The sequence below is a fragment of the Dromiciops gliroides genome, chromosome 1 (genome assembly GCF_019393635.1).
Source record: "Dromiciops gliroides isolate mDroGli1 chromosome 1, mDroGli1.pri, whole genome shotgun sequence".
NCBI classification, from domain to species: domain Eukaryota; kingdom Metazoa; phylum Chordata; class Mammalia; order Microbiotheria; family Microbiotheriidae; genus Dromiciops; species Dromiciops gliroides.
The window spans coordinates 167,325,764-167,340,090 of NC_057861.1; the positions used below are offsets into that span (position 1 = coordinate 167,325,764).

General features: G+C 40.3%; 1 pseudogene; it reads left to right on the top strand.

Moving 5' to 3' along the window:
* The first annotated feature begins 684 nt into the window (after positions 1–684).
* LOC122746807 overlaps positions 685–14,327 on the top strand; it is a 36,472-nt pseudogene continuing 22,829 nt past the window's right edge.

Sequence of the window (14,327 nt, forward strand, 5' to 3'; positions counted from 1 at the left end):
GATTAGGTCATCCACAGAGTACATAAATTCATCACAGGCTATTTCCTATGATACTCAGACATCAAGGTGGTTTACCAACTGTACAGAGGGGAAGCAGATGGACATACCGTGTTAGTTTCCCTTCCCAGAGAGAAAGGGTCCCCACAGAGAAGAGAAACTCATACATAGCAGAGAGCACCTCCAGGGACCCCAGACTACCACAGCTTTCATATTTCCCTACTTTGAAGTTCCCACCCAACTCCTCTCACTTCCTTTATGCTATGGCATGCTATATTCATAGAACGGCAAAGGGCCTGGTAAAAAGATCAACACCAATAATGGTTACATTGCCTCTTTCCTATTAAATATACACCAGCTGAGTGCAACCTCGTTGTGGATAGAAACGCCTGGGCCCTCTTCTGACAGCATGAATAACCATGCCTGTTCTCTCTGTATTTCAGCTGTGCTGCCTTTTCCAATGTGCTAATAGCTACCTAAACACAAAAAGGCATCAGAAACCCCAACCAAAACACATAGATCAGTCTGGACCAGTAGCTAACTTCAAGTTAACAGTGAAGCAAATGTGTGTGTAAAACTAACAAAACAATTGAATTGGGGGAGAGGAGTAGGGAGTAGTTACCCTCAAAACAAAATTCTTTTAACTCTCTAGCTACGCAGTAAAAAAAAAAAATCACAAAACGAAAAATGACAATAACATCCCAACGGAAGTCCCAGATAAGAAATGATGACACCTACCTCCACTCTCATGGCAGGGAGGTAGGGGATCTAATAGGACAGAATACTGTATACATCATCAAAAGAGGGTAGGGAATGACTGATGAGAAAGCAAAAGGCATCGATTAAACATGTTTTCCAATACAGACATAAATCTCTCACAGAGTAAAAACAAATTCCATGCCAGCACTATGGACATAATTCATGCCAAATTAATGACAGCACATTTCCAGTCTAGTGCCACAAGCATTTAAGCGTCTGCTATGTGCAAGGCCCCCAGCTTGGCCAACTAGCTATGTCAACTAATCTATATACAGCCAGAAAGAATGCCTAAGGCATAGGCATGCACACAAATGAGCACATGTGTGTGCTCACACACACACTAACAGAGCCAGTAGGGAAATGTCCTTTACCCAACTGAAGAGAGAAAATTCAGTAAACAAAGAGGAAAGGGACTCAAGATAAGGAAGTCCAGTCACTGATACAAAAAAAAATGTGACATACACAGAGCACCAAGAACAGAAAACATTCTCAAGGGAAGGGAGTTAATCAAAACACAATGGGCCTCCCCTTTCAGCACACATGGGGATTTTGTGTTCTATTTGCCACAGGATCAAGAGGGCTGTGTCAAAAGCTTGAGTGTTGAGAGTCTCAAGGTTACTGCTGATCCTGAGCAGTTCACAGGGGAGCCAACCCATCAGAGTTCTAAGAAGAGGGAAATGCTGACATCAGATGGGCTGGCAAGCTGCCCCTCAAGAATCTGCTCCCAGTTGCTAGCTAGTGCGTACAACTAAAACCAATCATTTTAAACTGAGCAGGTACCTCAGAGTGAATATTTCTGTTATATTAACCTAACAGTACAGTAAAATACTGCTTTAAAACCAAAGACTGTGAAAGGTTTGTGTACATATAATCATACAGCCCTCAGAGACTTATAACCCACAAGCAGGATTGTGTAAGGGCAGCAAGACTGCATATATGTACTGGCTTGAATGGTAGCAACTGCTACTTCTGTTGCATGGGCATGCACACAAATGCATAGACTTCTCTCTCTCTCTCTCTCTCTCTCTCTCTCTCTCTCTCTCTCTCTCTCACACACACACACACACACACACACACACACACACACACTACTCGTCCAGACAGTAAGGGAATGTCCTTTACCCCAACTGAAAAGCCTTTATCCCTTCTCCCCAGCATTCTCAAAGCTGATTTTAGCTCTTTCCCTTCAACCTTATACACTTCCTTCCAGGACACTACAGGCCTGACATCAACCCTTCTCCCTCCAGTCCTATCTGCCATTTTCTAGTAGTGGTACTAGACCCTAATCTGCTTGCATCTCTGTAGTCCTGAACATCGTGACCAAGGTATTATCCCTGGTTCTTCCCACTTCTATACTAAATGCTCAGCCTGCTCTTTTAAAAAAAAAAAATTCTTTTTGCTCTCTCTCCCTCTTTCCACCCTGAACAATTAAAAAAGAAAAAGAAGACTCATAACAAATATGCAGTCAAGCAAAACAACCCCCCATATAGGCCATATCAAAAACCACATAACTCATTTTGCATTTTAAGTCCCTCACCCCTCTGGCAAGAGGTTGGCAATATACTTCATATTTGGTCTTATGAAATTGTGATTGCCATGATGTTCATTTTGTCATTTCATACAGTGCAATAATATTTTATTACATCCATATACCATGATTTGTTTAGCCATTCTTCAATTGATGGACACCTTCTTACTTGTCAGTTTTTTGCTATTATGAAAAGAGTTGCTATAAATACTCTGTACTCTGGTTCCTTTTCCTCATTCTTTGATCTCTTGGGGTATAGGCATTGTAGTAGTATCACTAGGTCAAAGGGTATGCAGTTTAAAGACTTTTTGATCAGCCCATTCTTGCCTTTCCCTCTGCTCTCTGTGGGAAACTGAGATTGAAGCAGAACACAGTAGTGGTGGTCAGATAAGTGGTGAATTGGGATAAAGGTTGAGGAACAAGAGCCTCTGTCTACATATCCACTGAAAAGTATATAAATAATTATCCCAATGATTTCAGGAAAGGGATTCCCCCCACCACCACCCACATTCTATTTTGGCTTCAATTATAAGAATTTCTTTAGAAAAAAATGGTTTCAGGAGCTAAAATATCTAGAAACTTATTTCCATTATCACTTTGGTCTACACATATAGCCTACCCAAATGAATATTGAGATGATTCTGTCTCTTGTTTTAGCTGAAGTGAAGGGTGGGGGTGGGGGACAGTAATACAGAACTCAAAGGGCCAAGGCTGAATGATGGCAAGGTCTTGGGAAATAGACAAGTAGAACCTGTTCTCTCTGACAAAATAATGAATTCCAGTTTCCTGGATTGCTCATTGGTCCTCCAGTATTGTGAACTGAGAACAAGTTCTCTTTGGAAGTTTAACTTAATCTGGGCTTAGTTAAGTTTATGCATGGGCTATGAGGTTTCAGTGGTTGGTAGGTAGAGAATGTGATGAGGTGCCAGGTTTCCTTCAAGTAGTTCTGCCAGGTATAAAATATTGCCTTCATTACCAGCAACTCCTTCTCTTGTGGTAACCTGCAGTTTCCCAGCTATGAGCTTATTGGGAAAATAGACAGAGGTTCCAGTCGATAAGTGGTCAAGAGATAGAATAGAAAGAATTTTGAGAAGGCAGGTGATCGACAACTATCATACAGCATACTTGACAACACTAATAGTAAGAAAAAAATCAAAATAAAACAATCCTGAAGTTTTACTTCATGCCCAACAAACTGGTAAAGATCATAAAAGATGGAAAATTGGTGATACTGGAGGGTCTGTGGGAAGGCATGTACAGTAATACACTGTTGGTAAAGCTGTAAATTCTGGAACTATTCTGAAAAACTTGATAGAAAAGTGGATAAATTGGTCGTACTATTTGACCCAGCAATGCCACTACTAATGAATAGTTCATGGACACCATCTGAATGGTTGCTGTCTGTAATGTGGCTAAAATTCTAGCTAGTCTGTCTAGAAAATCTTATGAGTGGTCACCAATAAATTAGAAGCTTTAGCAAGAGTAGACTTTTAAGCATTTATTAGGGAGCATAAGAATTTGGTGAGGAGAGAGAAAGAGGCCTATCTGTCTCAGGGAGCCAGCATTTTTGCTCTACTCCCCACGAGGTCCTGGCGAAAGAGAGAAAGCCTTGCCCTTTCTTCCTCCCAGCAGCCTCCTGTAAAAACCAGAAACATCCCATCCACATGCACACACAAGTCCAAGCTAATTGGCTGGTAGCTTTGATTGACAGTACCCACAAACAAACATCACTTCCTGACACCAAGGAACAGACCTTCCAAGCCACATGGCTTGCCCTCAGATGCCTTCTCCTCATGGTGGAGCTTTCCTACAGTAACTCTCCAGCAGGGGGCGTCACTCCAATTGTCACTTCCTCTAAGGAAGTCAGAGAAAGAGAGACAGTTTCAATATATTCAGTTTTGCTCCGTAAAACCTTGTTAAGCACCTAATGTGTCTTAGATCCTGTGCCATACAAAAACAAAAACAAAGCCATTCTTCCCCTCAAGGACATTACATTCTACTGGGGGAAAACAATATAAACACGGGAACAACAAATAGATAAAGATATAACTAATTTGTATATACATATGGATAGACCAACAGATAGACAGGCAGGTAGGCAGGTAGGTAGGTAGATAGATAGATAAACACACAAAACATTTCAGGAAGAGTATTACCAGTTGGAAGAATCAAGAAAGGCCTTTTTTTAGGAGGTAGCATATGGGCCTTTAATGGAATTGGGGGGCAGGGCAATGAGGGTTAAATGACTTGCCCAGGGTCACACAGCTAGTAAGTGTCAAGTGTCTGACATCAGATTTGAACTCAGGTCCTCCTGAATCCAGGGCCAGTACTTTATCCACTGAACCATCTAACTGCCCCTCCTCCCCCCCCCCACTCCCCCTACCCCCCACCGCCCCGCAATGGAATTTTAATGGAAACTTTAATAGAACTAACCTTCAAGGGAACCTTTAATAGAACTAACAATTCCAGATAGTAGAGGTGAGGAAGGAGTGTATTCCAGGCTTAGGGACCTCTTGCACAAAAGCAGAGAGATGACAGATGAAAACCCTGTGTGTATGGAGCTGCAAGTGGTTCAGTTTATGTGGAACAGAGAGTCCTTGAAGGGAAATAATATAGAATTAATCTGGAAATATAAATTGGAATAAGATTGTGAAAAATTTTAAATGATAGATAGGAAAATTTGCATTTTATCCTATTGGTAATAAGGAACTACTTGAAACCACTTAAGAAAGACTGTACACTATGGGAATATCAATTTGGTAACTGTGTGGAAAATAGTCTAGAAAACAAACAGGAAAAAAGGAAGATGGAGGCAAGATGAAAAGTTAGGAGACTATTGAAGTTTGTCAGGTGAGAGATAATGAAGAACTGAACTAAGGTGGTTGCTGTGTAAGTAAAGAAAAGGGAACCGATGGAAAGATATTGTGGAGGTACAATTACAACACTTGGAAACTAACTGGATATGAAATGGGGGTGAATGAAGAATCAAGGATGACTCCTAGGTTGCAAACTAGAAGGACAGCAATGCCCTTGATATAAAAGGAGAAGTGAGAAGGAGGGATGGGTTTAGGAAGAAAGATGAATTCTGTTTTGACATAGTAAATTTGAGAGGGCTATGGACAGCAGGCAGTTAGTGATGCTAAACCAGAATTCAAGAGAGATGAAGATTTGATATGTAGATTTTACTCAGTTGGCACAGTAGATAGAGTCCAGTAGCCTAGAGTCAGAAAGACACATTTTCCTGAATTCAAACCTGGTCTCAGACACTTAATAGCTCTGTGACCCTGGGCAAGTCACTTCACCCTGTTTGCCTCAGTTTCCTCATCTGTAAAACAAGCCAGAAAAGGAAATGGCAAACCACTCCAGTATCTTTGCCAAGGAAACTCCAAAAGATGTCACAGAGTCAGACATGACTGCAAACCACTGAACAACTTAGAAATAAAAATTAAATCCTCGTGAACTAATAAATAACTAATGAAGTATAGAGAGGAGAAAAGGGGGCTCAGTACAGAGTCCTGCAGTAGACCTATATGTAGTAGGTAGGACATGGATGATGACTGATGAGCCTAAGAAGGAGCAGAGGAGAACCAAGAGAGAGTTCTCATGAAACCTCAATGAACAGAGAATATATGGGAAGAGTTTTTCCAATAACATCAGATACTGGAGTGAGGTCAAGGAGAATGAAGGCTTTCAAAAAGCCATTGAATTTAGCAATTAAGAAATCATTGGTGACCTTAGAGAAAACAGTTTCAGTTGATTGGTGAAATCACAAGCTGTATTGCAAGGGCTTAAGAAATAGCTGGGAAGTGAGGATGTAGAGACAATGAATGCAGACAGCTTTTTCTAAGACTTTTGTTGTGAAAGGGAAGATATATATAAGATACTGTAGAATAGAAGACGACAGGATACAAGAGATCCAGGACAGCTTGAAGGGATGGTAGAGACAAGTATAGGTTTTTGAAAGACCAGGGAGATCTGTGTGTGTTTATAGGCAATAGGGAGGATTCTTTTGAGAGTGGGATATTTGGAAATGACAGCAATATGTTGATTTTTTTTTTTTAGTGAGGCAATTGGGGTCAAGTGACTTGCCCAGGGTCACACAGCTAGTAAGTGTTAAGTGTCTGAGGCCGGATTTGAACTCAGGTACTCCTGACTCCAGGGCCGGTGCTCTATCCACTGTGCCACCTAGCTGCCCCTATATGTTGATTTTTAATCAAACATTTTCCTATTTTTTTAAGCTCAAAGGTCCTTGCTAAAAAGCCTATTGTTACATTAGAGTCTTCATCTCCTAGTCACTGAGGGTTCAAGCAGTCCAAGGTCAGCTTTTCAAGAAATTGAAGTCCTACAGAGCTTGTGGGAGGCACTGAAAGACCTAATCTTTCCATAGCAAGTTGGAGAGGGGATTGTGAGGGGATGCCAGCTCAGGATCTCCCAGTCCTTGGATGGACCTATTTGAATGCATGAAGAGGATTCAATGTGCCCAAAGAATTCTATTTTGGTTGGTCAGGTCAAAGGCTTATTTCTCAAACTTTTCCTAGACCCCAGTGATGATCAAGGTTTCCAGCTGTGGTATCTTTGGTTCTATGATAGACTGTTGAACATTTCTGTGATTTGTTTCATGAAGAACACTTGGTCGGGAATACATCTCCCATTTATATTCTGTTTCTCATTAGAAAATATGATCCACTATAGGATATTTTACTTTATAAGACAATTCCCCAAGAACACAACTGCCTATATTACTATGAGATTCATACAATGACTACAAGCAAGATATGTTGTGTTCATCTCTAAGAACCCATCTCAGTTAAAAGAATTCATTTTTTTTTAACCTAGAGAATTTTTGTTTCCCCTCCACAGCTACCTTATATCTACTTTCAATGTATCTTATATGCAATCAAGAATTTTAGAACCATATCTGGGGACCCACAGCCTGAATGTTTCAAGGAATACTAATAAATATGATAGGGATCTTGGAGCCAGGGCAGAAATCTCAACAGAGTTAGCATAATATATGCATACAATGCTATCAGGAATTATGCCATAGCTTTATCCCATTCTTGCAAGTGGCTGGGAGAGAACCCCATCAGGCTATTGACTTGTGCTTTAGGGTTGAACAACATGGGTAGGATAGAAAGAGTCATAGGAAGTATGTGTCTGGGTTAAGAGAAAACCTGGAGACATTATCTAGTTTGAGCTCAGAGAAAATCTAATTGGGAATACGATGCTCTCTTTTGTTGCCAAGATCACCATCCAGGAAATAATTCTGCTTGAAACCAGTGTTCAGGTACCTTGGGGCCAGGTCTAACTTGGGCCAATTCAGTGGTTCAGAATTAGCATTAGAATGCAGAGGCAGGGGCAGCTAGGTGGTGCAGTGGATAGAGCACAGGCCCTGGAGTCAGGAGTTTCTGAGTTCAAATCCGACCTCAGACACTTAACACTAGCTGTGTGACCCTGGGCAAGTCACTTAACCCCAATTGCCTCACAAAAAAAAAAAAAAAGAATGCAGAGGCAGGGGCAGCTAGGTGGCTCAGTGGATAAAGTACCAGCCCTGAATTCCGGAGAACCTGAGTTCAAATCCGACCTCAGACACTTGACACTTATTAGCTGTGTGACCCTGGGCAAGTCACTTAACCCTCATTGCCCCCCCACACACACACACAGAAAAGAATGAAGTGAGGCATAAAAAAAAATTTATTTTCAATACTATTTTAAAAGATACAATTCTTAGCCAAATTCAAACAAAATAATACTACTCCCCTCTGCTTCCAAATTCACACTCAGGTCAGGAAGAAATCTTGTAGGCAAGGCCCAACCCCAAACACCCCTCTACCCCAGAAAATGTGTAAGAGGCTTTGGAAGGCATGGGGGTCTGAAATAAGTACACCCATGACACACTTTTAAAGCTAGTCTGCATCACTAACATTTTCTCCATTTGTTTTTAAAGTTGAGACAATCAACAAAACAAAATAAATCAAGCTCCGGAGAGGTAAATGCTCACACTAGAAATTTAACCCATTGACTAGGTGGGGTGGGGGGTGAACATACTCCAGCATGCCTTCTGGGCAATGGGAATTCTGATAAAACTGCCAGAGCAACAATTCAAAAAGGTTGGGCCTTCATGCCACAGGGACAAGGAGGCCCAACCAATAATTTAAGGCCTGGTTCTCTTAGTCCAGTCAATCCCAAGGAAAGACTCTCTGCCCCCTTGAAGGGAAACCAGCCCAGCCTACATAAAACAGGTGTCACTCCCACCACAGTCTGGAATGTACCAGATGACAATAGAGATAGAAGTCCACTCCATATCAGAAAGACTGGGCAATTTGCTTGCTTACAAAATAGCCCCAGACTCAGCTAGGGTGTGAATTTGTTTTTCTTGACTATGAATATTTGTTAAATGGGGTTTGTTTTTCCTTTCTTTTTCTTAATTTTTTAGGTGCTGAAGTCTCAGGGGAAGATGGTAGTAATAGGGTTGTCAACACAGAAAAAGAAAAGAAAGAAAAGAGGGTAACCGAAGCATTTTTTTTAATGCACAGAAGAAAAGAACAGAAATTACAGATAAGTAGGGCAGCTTTGAAAGTTACATATGTGGAATTTATTATACGCTTACTCTGTATATGGAAATACTCATTTTGTCTGGAGTTTTTCAAGTTCAAAAATAATTTTTTTAATAGACTCCAGAACCATCAATATCACCTATGGCTTACTGGGGAATTGATGAGATTTTCTGAAGAGTGAAAATAGTGACGGATGGTGAACTAAGTAGATTCTAGAGGGGCTGTCTAAGCCTGAAAATAGCTCAGAAGATGTCTGGGGTGGCCAAATTGGGCAATGGTACCTACCAAGAAATCAAGGAGCTCAACTAAATCTCTCCCAACCACAGATGAACCTCTCTACAGACAATAGGGAAAGGGGGGCAGCTAGGTGGCAAAGTGGATAAAGCACCAGCCCTGGATTCAGGAGGACCTGAGTTCAAATGTGACTCTGGGCAAGTCACTTAACCCTCATTGCCCCGGAGAAAGAAAGGAAGAAAGGAAGAAAGGAAGAAAGAAAGAAGGAAGGAAGGAAGGAAGGAAGGAAGGAAGGAAGGAAGGAAGGAAGGAAGGAAGGAAGGAAGGAAGGAAAGAAAGAAAGAAAGAAAGAAAGAAAGAAAGAAAGAAAGAAAGAAAGAAAGAAAGAAAGAAAGAAAGAAAGAAAGAAAGAAAGAAAGAAAGAAAGAAAGAAAGAAAGAAAAATACACAGATAATAGGGAAAGACTGAACCCAGAAGCAACTCCTTATACAACCTAACACTCCAGTCACAGAAGTTCCTGGGGAATAGAGTATAGAAATAGAGAGTATCTATAGGGCACCATGCTAGCCAGCTTCAGACATCCACAAGCTCACCATTTGGTTTGCAGGTCAACATAGTCAACCCCAGACCCTCCAGAGGGAGGCAAAGAAAACAGACATTATACATAGGAGTCTGAGAGCCATCCATAAGTTTTGGACTGGAAATCTGAACCAAGAGGCCTGTGGGTGCTGATAATCAGGCACCCACAAGCTCAGGAGGCTCTGGCAGGATTGCCAGGATTATTTGGCTAGTGAATAGACATAATTATAATAATTCAGGAAAATGGAAGACTAGACAGACAAAACACACTGATGGATTTTGGTGTTTTCCCATACTGTGCATTTTGTTATAGAACCGTGTTTCCTTAATATGATCACTGTGTGAAAATGATGCTCTGCATTATACCCCTGAGACATATATCCTAGCATATAGTAGGCAATGTTTCAGCATGTGACCTATATGTGGTTATGGTATGTGACTCTATTATATATAACCACGTATTAGTGGTAACTACAATTCCCAGGTTACCAGCTATGGTAGGCCTGAACCCTTGTTAATGTTCAAATGATTTAGGAACCACATGACATATGGACTCTGATAAGATTCTTTCGTAGTGGAGAAAGCACTTAAGAGGCAAATACTTGAGCCTCCCCAAGTCACTAGACAGCTATACAGAATTGGAACTATGGACAAATATACACAAAAGCACCCTGGTTGATTTGCTAGAGAAAGCAATTATTCAGGTAAGGAATAGGTAGATTGAAAAGGGGGTGAATCTGGCCCCCTCATCCCCAGCCAAAGATGTAATTGCAAAAAGCAAGAGGCAAATAACCAGATTTGTTTGTTTGTTTGTTTTGGTGTTTTTTGGTGAGGCAATTGGGGTCAAGTTACTTGCCCAGGGTCACACAGCTAGTAAGTGTCAACTGTCTGAGACCTGATTTGAACTCAGGTCCTCCTAAATCCAGGGCCAGTGTTCTATCCACTGTACCACCTAGCTACCCCCAAATAACCAGATGTTAAACTAAATTTAAAGACTTTCTATAATCAAAAAAATGCCCATCAACTGGGAAATGGCTAAACAAGCTATGGTAAATGATGGTGATGGAATATTATTGTGCTATAAGAAATGACAAGCAGGATGATTTCAGAAAGGCCTGGAAAGACTTGGATGAACTGATTTATAGTGAAGAGAGCAAAACCAAGAGAATATCATACACAAAGACAGCAACATTGTTTGATGAAGAACTGTGAATGACTTAATTATTCTCAACAATACAATGATCCAAGATAATCCCAAAGGACTAATGATGAAAGATACTATCTACCTCCAAAGAAAGAACTGATATTGATGGAACACAGACTGAAGCATGCTATTTTTCATTTTCTTTAATTTCTTTTCTTTTATTCAAGTTTTCATATACAAAATTACTAATATGGTAATGTTTTACATAATCATGCATGTATAATCTATATCTGTTTGCTTACCACCTAAGGGAGGGGGGAGAGGAGGGAGGGAAAGAGGGATAAAAATTGGAACCCAAAACTATATAAAAAAATGTTTATTACTTTAAAAAAAAAAGACTTTCTATAAGCCCTGGATTTCTTTTATAAAGGGGAAAAGAGTTTCTTAATTGAATTGGAAAGGGTAATTGCCATTGGTAAATTGAAGATAAGCCACACCCTTCATTGTCCTTAAAATGCTAGCTTATCAACCCTTCAATCAGTCTAAACCGGAACCAGCTATTTAGGAAGAATCCTGCACCAGAAAGGGAATGGATTTGTGGTGTTTTGCAGCTACTAACTCACTTCATTAGAAAGACAGACTCTTTGAGAGGGTTTCAGAGAGTACTGAGAAATGTCCAGCAGAGAGCAGAGACATAGTCTCTTTATGAAGACATTGACACAAAGAAAAGCAACATTCCAGGCAGGAAGATCTTCAACAAAAGAGAAGACAGTTTATGGATCCAAGAGAGCACTAGCTCTGGAAGTCAAGGTATGGGGAGGTACAGATCCAGGGAGCCCAACTAAAAGACCCACACAGCAGAGGTGCTACATATGCACAGAACACATATATCCAAGGAGACTCATACCCTTGGGTACCTTAAGGGACAGCTAGGTGGCTCAGTAGATAGAGCTCTGGGCCTCAAGTCAAGAAGACCTGAGTTCAAATATGAACTCAGATACTTAGTAGCAGTGTGACCCTTGGCAAATCACTTCAACTCTGTGTCAGTTTCCTCATCTGCAACATGAGGATAATAATAACTACTTGCCAGGGTTGTCATGAGAATCAAATAAGGTAATAATTGTAAAGCTCTTAGCATAGTGCCAGGCACATAGTAAGTGCTATACCAATGTTAGCTGTTATTAACTGATAATTACCTTTGGGTATAGAGGTAGCCCTAGAGGGAGTGTTATATACCTATTTATGTGCATATTGTTTCTGCCATTAGAAAGATCCTTGGGGCAGCTAGGTAGTACAGTGGATAAAGCAGTGGCCCTGGATTCAGGAGGACTTGAGTTCAAATCCGGCCTCAGACACTTGACACTTACTAGCTGTGTGGACCTGGGCAAGTTACTTAACCCTCATTGCCCCACAAAAAAAAAAAAAGAAGAAGAAAGAAAGAAAGATCCTTGAGGGGGCTATTTTTGTTTTGTTTTGTTTTCTTTTTATCCTTATTATTTGGATGAGTACCTAACTGGTAAGCACTTAATAAAATGATTATTGATTTATTGATTAATAGTAAATAATCAAGGGGCAGCTAGGTGGCACAGTGGATAGAGCACCAGCCCTGGAGTCAGGAGTACCTGAATTCAAATCTGGCCTCAGACACTTAACACTTACTAGCTGTGTGACCCTGGGCAAGTCAATTAACCCCAATTGCCTCACTAAAATTAAAACAAAAAAATAGTAAGTAATCACATTGAGAATACGGTGAGTAGAAGACACTCTTGTTCAAAGAGGGCCAGAGGGAAGAACAAGGGATAAGGAAGAAAGAATTTACTGGAAGCAGTCCACCTAACTTCCAAAAATAGTGAATGTAGTAGGAGGGCTGGCTGCTCAGCATCAGAGACCAAGAAAGACTTGGTTTAGGCATCTAGGAGCCTGGGCCACTAGAAGATATTGTCCTTAAAACATTTCTATCAGTGCTACGGAGAGAGAGGAGAGAGATACTGTGGTTGATAGCCTATTGACCAAGAGGGGCAAGCCATAACCATTGACCTTTGTTGCTAGAAGAGACCTTTGAGGTCATCCAGTCAAAACCCTCATTTTGCAGATAAGGAAACTGATTCCCTGAGAGGTAAAGCAACTTACTCAAAGCCATACAGCTAGCGAGTAAGCTAGGTGAAAGGATATGAAGCAACAATTTTCCAAAAATTGCAAACACATGAAAAGATGGTCTAAATTGCTAATAGTAAGAAAAATACAAATTACAACCATGCTGAGGTTTCATCTTACAACACGCAAATTGGCAAAGATGGTTGGTTGTTGTCCTTCACTATCGAAGATGACCAAAATGACATCACTATGTTAGAGTCAAGTGTGTCCAACTATGCTTTATCAGACCAATGTGAGCTTGGAATGCTCAAGTCAAACATAAATAGTCCATATATGAACATTTGGAGTGGATTCTCTAAATTTTCACATCTTGCTTTTCTTTTGAGCTACTTCAATTCTTCTTTGCTCATAGAGCACATTGCCTTCTTTGATGCTGGTACACCATGTTGGGAAAAGATAACAATAGATAGGAACAGTCAATTCCATAGGAGGGACTATGGGGAAAAAGGCACACTGATGATACACTGTTGGTGGAGCTGTGGAGTGGCCCAATTTTGTTCTTTATGTCAATTTGGAATTTGAAGACAGAAGCAAACATCCAAATATGCAAAAATATTTGTGTTTTTGCAAAGACCTGGGAACAAAAATTATGTATGTTAATGTAACAAAATATCTTTATGTGATGAGAAAGTCAGAGGAATATGGAAAAATTTATATGAATTGATGCAAAGAAAATAAGTAGAAAACCAAGAATATAAATAATATATAGATATTAATGACTACAACAGCATAAAGGGTGTCAAACTCAGAATAATTCAGCTAATGAGTGTTCTGGAGAACAGATGAAGAAATATCCCTCTCTTCTCAGGGCAAATAGCCATGAGGCTACTGGGACAGTGTTGTATATACTGTTAGATGTGGTTGCTCTAACATGTTTTTATTTAATCGCTTTGTTAACAACAGAGAGTTCAATCTGGAAGGGTGGGAAAGATTTGAAATTACTATAATGTAAGAATAAGGGGTATCAATAAAACCTATTGAAAATTGAATCCCACACTATCAGAGATGGAAGGGACCATATTGGTCGTCTATTTGAACCCCTTCATTTTACATATAAGAAAATTTAAGGCCTAGAAGGTAAGTGACTTACTCATGGGCACAAAGCTAGTAAATATCAGGGTTCCAATCCAGTCTCCCTGATTATAAGTCTAGCATCATTTAGTCTACACCACATCTCCTCACAATTCATAATAATTATCTGACCTAATTGTTCTGGTCAGAATTACTCACAACATGCCCGATGTGAGATTTGAGCCATTTACACCTATGATGGGAAAAAGTCTTTCAATGTGGAATAGAGCAGAATCCAAGGTTTTTGGTTTTGGGGTTTTTTTTTAATGATGTACAGAGTAGTAGGGATAACTCAAACCAGCC